The following is an 8,583-nucleotide window of genomic DNA, read 5'->3' as shown; positions in this document are numbered from 1 at the left end:
AAACGTAATCGCCGTCTAACCCATTTATTAATAAGTCAAATTAATGGATAATATTGAACATCCATTGTCAAAACCCATTTGTATTCGCCACTCATATAACCCATAATTAGTTCTTTACATGCTGGTTTATTTGGACTATACTTAAATTAAAAGGTACTAGTAGCACATATTAATTAAGATCTTCATTACAATATGTCAAAGCAGTTTTTTTTTTTTTTGAATTTAATATCGACAAAATTTTCATACACTAAATATAGAGATTTTGCACACATTTGAGATTATTTACTCTTCAACATAAGAAATAGATCTACAACATTTTATTGTATAAATTGCGCTTATCAAAAATATTTCATAACAGATAGTAGATCAGCACTTGCATTTCATGACATCAAATAACGAATGCAATAGGGCCAAAGATTATACGCATGCATATGTAAATCAATTCTCTATCTTTTTTGATAAATTAAATATGTAATCTTTTGTCTATTTGACTTTTAATTTGATATGCTAATGTGGTTTCCACTAACTCCCCATCAATATAAATCCAAGATAACATACATAAAAGCTTAGTTAAAAGATCAAAATAGTTTCCTTTGGACAATTTATTTTTGTCGTTTAACAAGTTATATTAGTTATTAATTATGCTTTCTCTATTTCTAGCATATTTCTAACATGTATTAATTAGTATTACTATGTAGGTCGTGTACAGACTTACGCCATCTATAATGAAATGCTTTCTTTAATACATATTTTCTCTGGTATTTAGTATTTAATGTTTTGCTTATTTTATTTTTGTCTCAAAATTTTAGTTTTTCTAAAAAATCAGAATGTAATGAAAGGTGTTTTCTTTTTTGTATTATAAAAATTAAAAAATATACATTAACTAAATTTTATTTTTACTTACTGAATGAATAATAAAAAAAGACTAAAACAACATAAATTTATTATTTATCAATACATATGTTCAATACTAAAAGATCAAATTTCAGAAACGGATGAAGTACTAGACAAGCAATCTCGTTGCGTGGTCATAAAAGTAGGTGTTTGCAAAAATAAGTGTTTCTATAGTCATCTTCTTTCTCATTCTTTTCTTGGTATAAGTAGGGGTGATCGTGATGCAGTTTGATCAATTATTTTTTTTAAAACTTATCGATTTAGAGATAAAATTACATGTGGCTTGATTTAGTTCAGTTTGAATGATAAATTTAAAAAAAAAAATCATCTAATCTAATTACAAGCGGTTGAATTTGAGTGTTTTTTAAATATTTAAATTACAATTATAAAAAGTATTTTAATATTATATAATATTATTAAAACATAGTAAAATAATAAATTTGATGTAAAATATACTTAAATTTAATATTACGTGATAACAAAGATCGATTATAATTGAAATAACAATAAAATAGATTAAATTAAACTATTAAGTATTATTAGGAAGAAAAATTAAAAACCAATAAATAATATATAAGTGGACGTGCAATTGCTCATGTGGTCATTTGACTTGATAACACTTCAGTCTTTTATCTTCTTTTTTTCTTTTTGATTTGGTCATTTATTTAATTTTATTACAAAAATTTAAAAATATAAAGAATGAAAATATGAGTTTATTTGAATATTTTAGTTATAAATTTGATGAAATTTGCATTATATTGAAGATGATAATTAATTTTTTGAGTTTTATTTGAAAATTTTGATGAATTTTTGTAAAAAAATAATAACATTGTTAATATTTTAAAATATAAAAGATTAAATTATTTACTTAAAATTAAATAAATAACTAAATCAAAAAAAAAAAAAGACGGAAGTGTTATCTAAAATCAAATTAAAGGATAGTATAAACAATTATGTTTATATAAGCGCAATAAATCATACTAATAAAAAATATATAAGCATTAAAATTTATATATACGGTGTGATTCAAATAAATCTAAAATTTAATTCGATCTATACAATTTTGATAATGTCAAAAAATATCTAATAATATTTGACTTTATGCAAATGTTGATTTTTTTATTTTAGGCCTATTTTGGAATGATTGATTTTTTTAGGCTCTTCACTATGTTAGGTCATTCACAATGAAAGTGCTTCTCTTAACAAGTACTATTATATAAACACTTATTATGAAGTCATCAAATTATGTCGTTATTAATATGAGAGTTTATCTAGTCTAACTGTTTCACATAAACTTTCACAAGTCTAATACAATAAATTTTTAAATAAATGAGTTGTTGAAATATAATAATATTTAATTATTAGTAAGATACATTTAATAATTTTTTTGTAAGTGATGAGTTGGAAAGACTAATATTTATTAATACTATAATTAAAGTATTATAAAATAAGTAATGTTTATTTTAAGTAACGGCTGCTAAATATAGTTTATTAATTGCCCGGACATGAACCATACCTATTTTTAAATAGGTTTTGAAAAACTAAATCGAATTGCTATACGAAAGCATTTATTATACAAAATTTTGAAATTTTGTACAGGCATCATAAACCAATTATTAATTTGAACAAGACATTGACAATGTCAATACATAGGTCTATGAATATAGTATATAGTATATAGTATATAGTATATAGTATATAGTATAGTTGTAATAAAAAAAAAGCGACTAATGATGATGTGCGTCAGGTCCACCAGGACTCAATCTTTGCTCGTCACGTTTTCCAACTTCTTCTGAAATTGGCTGTATCGAATTCCAATTCAAATTTGAGGTTCCTATTCTTAACATGTGAGCACTTACCATTGTTCGGTTCAGAACCCGTGTCTCACTTCTACCACATAGAACCAACATTAAGAAAACGCAACCCATAATTCTAATCTGCCAGCATACCATATTTTATAATATTTATATATTCTTCTACGATCGATCCAAATGAAATGTTGGCTGAAAATTGAAGTATATAATAATATTTATGAAAGGTTGATGTTTGTGCAGGAAGTATTAGAGTTAGGCATATGGTATTTATAGTTTGTTTTAGATATTTATTTTATTATATTATGTGTAGTGAATGACACTAGCTAGATTGAAGTGCGGTTGAGTGTATCTAATCTGATAAAATGAAATCGTCATGTTATATGCTCAATTCGCCATCCCAACAAGTAAAACGGCTGCAAATTGCAAACAAAGAAGGATCAACCAATGGCAATTTTAGGTTGATGTGTCATATCCACTTTCCAAAACTTCCTCATTTAACCCTTCCTTATGACGAATGGTTATAGTTTGAGAGAAAGCAACAACAACAACAAAAAAGTAATAATAATAATATAGTGAGATTTATATAAAAATTAAGGAGATAATTTTAAATTATGTAGTGATATTTATATAAAAATTAATTCGACGAAAAATATTTATAAAGGTATCAGAATTTAGTAATTAATGTCGGAAAATTAATTTGCTTGCAAACTTATATGTTAGTTGAATGTAGTTAATGATGAGGTAAAGTGATTTGGTAGTTATCCTTTGCGATCAACCAACGCCAGCCAGCTGCAGATTGTGATAAAGAATTCCATTATGGATGAAAAAGGATTTTATTGGATACAAAACTTCCACATGTTCAAAATTTGGGTTTATTTTTACAAGAACCAAATTGAGTCTTAGATATTAGCTTATGTAATTTATTTATTGATTTCAAGAGTGCTTGGATGGTGATGGAATCACGTTCGTTTGCTTGTAGTAGTATCATGTTTAGGTAATTAATTGTCCACACGTGTAATTACCATCAAGATATTAGTGTTTTTTTCTGTGGAGATTTGAGTGCTACTAGATCTTTACAAAACTGTGGAGAATATTGGGGGTTTCCTATTGGTTTTCACATTTTGCTAGCTCTGTTTACAACATTAGTATTTAGAAGCCTATCGATTAATCACCTATTTCAATTGAATTAGAGAAACTAGATTCTTTAACTTTCATTTATCTATTTTTCTCTTTATTTGGTTATTATCTCGATCTCTACTTTAAATAATGTTTTATTTTATTCTATCAAAACTCTGTCTAAAATCATTCTATTTTTTATTGTCAAAAGATAGATAATTTAAATTCATAATCCTCACACATTAAACATTAAAATAAGTGAAATGGACTTGTCTCCCTTAACAAGATGTTTTCCATACATATTACATATATTAAATCCAAAATAATGCTCAAATGGGCAACATTTGTGTAATATAGTTGTTAGAGATAGTTTTGAATTTTTTAGGGTTTTATATTGTTTAAAGTAGTTATTAGTTAATTATAATTAGTTGTTAGTAGGTTATATTAGTTATCTTATGACTATTATATAAAGTGCATCATACACATTGTATTAATATTTTTTATACTATCAATTCAAAAATTATTTTTTCTCTGATTTTATTGTTCATTTTCTTGGATTTAACCATGTTTTTCATAATGATAATCTTCTTTAAAGAGATGATCTAACTTTTCCATTTTTTTCTTTCTTTTCTTTGTTTTCGTTTTCACGAAGAAAAATAATTTTTCAAATTCCCCCTCACTTTGAATTTAAATTTGTGATTCTCATTTGATTTGTAATGTCCAACTTACTAGTATCTTTAGTTGCAAATAAACCATTCAAGGTGATAGTAGAAAAAGTCCAAACCATGAGCTTAGTTCAATTGCTTCAATCGAATGAAGAATCTACCATTCCAAAGAAAATTGAAAATTGCTTGTCGAATTCTTAAGTTTTTATACTGTCTGAAAGTTTCTTGAGACTACCTCATACTCGACTATATAATGATTTAATTAGTATTATGGACCTTTCGTCATGACGACAAAAATATTGACTCGAGTACTAGTCTCCAACCTGAGGAGAATGATAAAAAATGATAGAGAATATGATCGAACTTTCAAGAAATTAAAAATATTATAAAACTTTCAAAATACTGTTAAATAAAAACATAACAACTAAGACAACAATAATATCTCTACATTTTTCTAGTCATATGAACTAAAGTATTCACATATCATTTAGATTTTTCTTACATTTTTCTAGTCATATGAACTAAAGTATTCATATCATTTAGATTTTTCTTGTAATTAATTAGAGTATCGCTAACAAAATTCCCCTATGGTACTTTAAAGTATTCTTTGAGTCATAGGTTAACATTTACCGGTTAATTATTTGCATTAAATGTCATTTTCTATTTTGTAAAGCTCCTATTAGACTAAGAATAGTATAAATAGAGCTCATCAAATGTTTTGAGAATCAATTAATAACAAGTTTTCTTGAGCATTTAGAGAGTTCTCTCTTTTACCTTTCTTTTTGTCCATGAGCCATTAATTATGCCAAAAACTCCTCCATGACAAATGCCAATAGAATTATAGATATCTTAAATTGAACTATATCCCATCCTAAATTTTAAAATTCTTTCATTATCACACTTCTAATTAAGCTAGTAACATCACTGGAGACTCATGGCCTGGTTGCAATAAATAATTATAAAAAATAAGCTGGAATAACAAGCTAACTAATCTATATTTTGCAAGTGCCTGCAGTTGCAATATTTGTTAATGTTAGGCGGCATTGTATAAGAGACCGACAATTTTGTTCCTGTCCTTAACATATGCTTATACGATAAAGATGGGTTTTAATTTTTTATTTGTATATCTTTTTTTTTTTTAAATATATCAAATTGTCACACTTTCAAAAAAATAATACTAAATTGTCATACTTTTTGACACTAATAGTTAATCGTATGTCCACTCAACGACTTTTTAAAGGCTTTTCTTTTTTCAATTCAATTGAAAGTCGCATCCCCATGATGCGACCATGTATTAGGTGTACAATTTTTTTTTTCTTCATATTTTTTGCAATTACAAAATCATTTATTTAATAAAACAAAAATAAAATAAAATTATATTAATAATAATAATAAAATAAATTATATTAATAAAAAAGTTAATTAAATTGAACAAATAAATTACATTAAATTAAAGAAAAAAATACCACACATTGAACAAAATACATCAAATTCAAATTTTATTATTATTTTTATTTATTAGATTAAAAAAAAATAGGAAGAAGTTGTTATATTAGATGTGCCAAAACAAATGAGGTGTTATAATATAACAACTTCTTCCTATTTTTTTTAATCTAATAAATAAAAATAATAATAAAATTTGAATTTGATGTATTTTTTGTTCAATATATGGTATTTTTTCTTTAATTTAATGTAATTTATTTGTTCAATTTAATTAAATTTTTTATTAATATGATTTATTTTTGTTTTATTAAATAAATGATTTTGTAATTGCAAAAAACGTGGAAAATTTTTTTTTGACACCTAATACATGGTCGCATCATGGGGATGCGACCTTCTGTTGAATTGAAAAAAGAAAAGCCTTCAGGAAGTCGCTGAGTGGACATGCGATGATTTATTAGTGCCAAAAAGTAGGACAATTTGATATTATTTTTTCAAAGTGTGACAATTTGGTATATTTGAAAAAAAAAGAATATATAAATAAAAAACTCAATTATGGTAAAAATTAAATATTATTAATAATTTAACAATTGTGAAAAATTTATACTATAACATTATATATATATTAAATGAAAATTATATTCTATACCTCATATTTATACTCCTACACCATATTTTATGCAAAATACATATTTTAGTTTTTTTATTTAAAAAATAATTTTTGTAACCATTAAATTCAACTTGAGTTTTTGAAAAACTTTTTTTAAATTTTCTATTATACAAATGTGTTTTAGAAAATTTGAACTTTGTGCACCAAAATTAATTTATTTTAAATTTTCGATAACATATTTATGTATAGAAAAACTTTAAATACAAATGTGTTCTTAAAAAAAAAAATGGAAATACATACGTGTTAGAAAATTTAAAGTTTAGATTTTGAATTTTTTAATGTTTTTCGAAATATAAACATGTACAAAAAACATAAACTAGATTTTTCGAAATACAAATATATAAAAAAAACATTAAATTTACTTTTTCTAATAAAAAAAGATAAAATTGAATTTATTTTTAAAATATAGAAATAAAAATATAAATGTTGGGTGGGTTCACTCCCCAAGTGGAACCCACTAGTTTTATTAGTATTAGTATTATTATTAGTATTATTATTATTGAAATAAAAGAAAGAAAGAAAAAAGATATTATTGGGCTATGCCCACGTGAAGAAAATAAAAGGGATTTAGAAATCTTAAGAATTTGAATAACGAAAGAGAACGACTGCTAGAGAAGAAAAAAATAAGGGTTTGGTTCCGGTGGTGGTAACAGGTGTGTAGCAAACTTGCTCCGTTTGATCTACAAATTTAGTATGTTATTTCTACCACCGAGTTTGTTATTTTAATATACAGTAGTTTTATCTTCTCTGAGAGTAACTTTGGCATACCCACTTTAGTGGAAGTGGGAGTTGTTATAAGGTTGTTATTGTTGATTAATGTTCCTTATTGTTATTAGGAAGACTCTGGTGTACCCATTAATTATTATAGTGGAAGTTTTACTGGACTAGGTCCCGTGGTTTTTATTCTCTCAATTTGAGGGAAGTTTTCCACGTTAAAATTTGCGTTTGTCTCATATTTAACTTTCTGCCAATTATTTTTGCTCTGTGGAATTGTATTTTCTGTTTGGCTATTTATCTGCACAGGTGGGGGAAAAATATTTCGCATTATTGAGATAATTATCGCTAATTATCTCTGGTTTTTCTTAACAAATTGGTATCTAGAGCTCGGTTATTTTATTTGTGCATTTAAATGGAGGAGGAAAATAAAGGTCCCAATATGATTAAACTCAACTCTTCTAATTATACACTTTGGAAGACTCTCATGGAAGACATGTTATACAATAAAGATTTGTATGATCATATTGAGGGTGACACTGCTAAACCCGCAGATAAATCTGACGCTGACTGAAAGAAGATGAATAGAAAGGCAGTGACGTTGATCAGACAATGGTTGGATCTTGGTGTGTATCCACATGTTGAAACTGAAATAGATGCTAACAAGATGTGAGAAAAATTAAAAGAGTTGTATGAACGAAAAAATGTGCAAAATAAAGCATTCTTGATTTGGAAGCTGGTGAATATGAAATACAAAGATGGGGATTCAATGGCAGAGCATATGAGTATTTTTCAGAATACAGTGAATCAGTTGACAACTGCAGAAATTAAATTAGATGATGAGTTGCAAGCGTTGTTATTGTTGAGTTCCTTGCCTGATAATTGGGAAGTCCTTGTTGTGACGTTGACCAATTCAACTCCAAGTGGAAAGTTGAAAATGTCAACAGTTAAAGAGAGCATGTTGAATGAAGAAGCTCGAAGAAAGGAACGTGGTTTAATTGGTTCTTCCTCAAAGTCAGAAGCACTAGTTACAGAGTCACGGGGGATAAGTCAATTTAGAAACTTCCATAGACGCGACAACTCTGAAAGTCGTAACAAGTCAAGAAGCAAGTCGAGGACTAGAAAAGAAGTGATATGCTATCATTGTGGCAAATCGGGTCACATAAAAAGAAATTGCAGGTTCCTTAAGAGAGATCAATCAAAGGAAATAGATGAAGACAAAGAGAAGAAAAATGATAAAGATACAACAACAGTTGCATCTGTTAATAAT

Source organism: Cicer arietinum, chromosome 6 (assembly GCF_000331145.2).
Source record: "Cicer arietinum cultivar CDC Frontier isolate Library 1 chromosome 6, Cicar.CDCFrontier_v2.0, whole genome shotgun sequence".
In the NCBI taxonomy this organism is placed as follows: Eukaryota; Viridiplantae; Streptophyta; class Magnoliopsida; order Fabales; family Fabaceae; genus Cicer; species Cicer arietinum.
This window is presented reverse-complemented; position numbering follows the sequence as displayed.